The sequence below is a fragment of the Cynara cardunculus genome (assembly GCF_001531365.2).
Source record: "Cynara cardunculus var. scolymus isolate 2C chromosome LG 4, CcrdV1, whole genome shotgun sequence".
Taxonomy (NCBI): domain Eukaryota; kingdom Viridiplantae; phylum Streptophyta; class Magnoliopsida; order Asterales; family Asteraceae; genus Cynara; species Cynara cardunculus.
In genome coordinates, this window is record NC_037531.1 from 10213901 (window position 1) to 10214998 (window position 1098).

Genomic DNA, 1098 nt, shown 5'->3' on the forward strand with positions numbered 1-1098 from the left:
GTTTTTACAAACTGGATTTTTGAATTAACTTTACAAGCTATCTCTGTGGGAACGATATCTGGTACTTTTTACCATTATTACTTGTTACGAGACGATAGTATTTCGAGGTGTATACTTGCGCCGAGTTCAATTTTTGTGTTGGAATCTAAGGTTGAATAAACCGACGAACAAGTTTTTGGCGCCGCTGCCGGGGATAGCACGCTAAAGTTTTTTTTAAAGTTCAGTTCGTAAAAGCTAATTTTTCTACCACATGTTACTATTATGGAGAACATCATACATATTGCAGATTCTCGGGATAGAGGAATCATGGACTATACTAATCTTGTTTTTAGTCAATTAAATTCAGGATTACTAAGGCCACACATTAAAGCAACTCACTTTGAGCTCACACTTGTCATGTTTCAGATGTTGCAGACTAATGGCCAGTTCAGTGGTTTGCCATCCGAAGACCCTCATTTACACTTAAAATCATTAATAGAAATAACTGATTGTTTTCTTATCCCTGGAGTGTCTGATGATGCCTTAAGGTTGAAGTTATTTCCATTTTCTCTTAGGGATAGAGCAAAGTTATGGTTTAACTCTTTACAACCAAATTCCATAATCTCTTGGAACGACCTTGTAAAGAAATTTTTGAGAAAATATTTTCCTCCCAACAGGAACGCTGAATCTAGAAATGAAATATGTTTGTTTAGACAAATGGATAATGAAGCAACACCTGATGCTTGGGAAAGGTACAAAGAGTTGTTGAGAAAATGCTCATACCATGGCATTCCTTACTGTATCCAGCTAGAGACGTTTTACAATGGTTTAACAACTATTGCTAAACAAATGCTTGATGCCACTGCAGGATGAGCTTTCACAACTTGTACTTATAATGATGGGTATGACATGCTTGAGAAAACTTCAAATAATAATAGATATTGGGATGATCCACATGCATTAATACAGAATAATACAGTTGGGATACATGAAGCAGACGCATATAATGCATTAACAACACAACTCACATCTATAACTGACATGATTAAGAATATGAATGTTAGCCCAGATGTGCGAATTGTTGATGCAACATCATATCCTACTGTCAATTCTATAGCA

General features: G+C 35.8%; 1 non-coding gene across 1 annotated transcript; it reads right to left on the bottom strand.

Moving 5' to 3' along the window:
- Positions 1 to 664: 664 nt before the first annotated feature.
- On the bottom strand, positions 665 to 770 carry LOC112511908. The gene has a single exon (XR_003069161.1). It is a non-coding gene; the product is annotated as a small nucleolar RNA R71 (small nucleolar RNA).
- Between the last annotated feature and the right edge of the window lie 328 nt (positions 771 to 1098).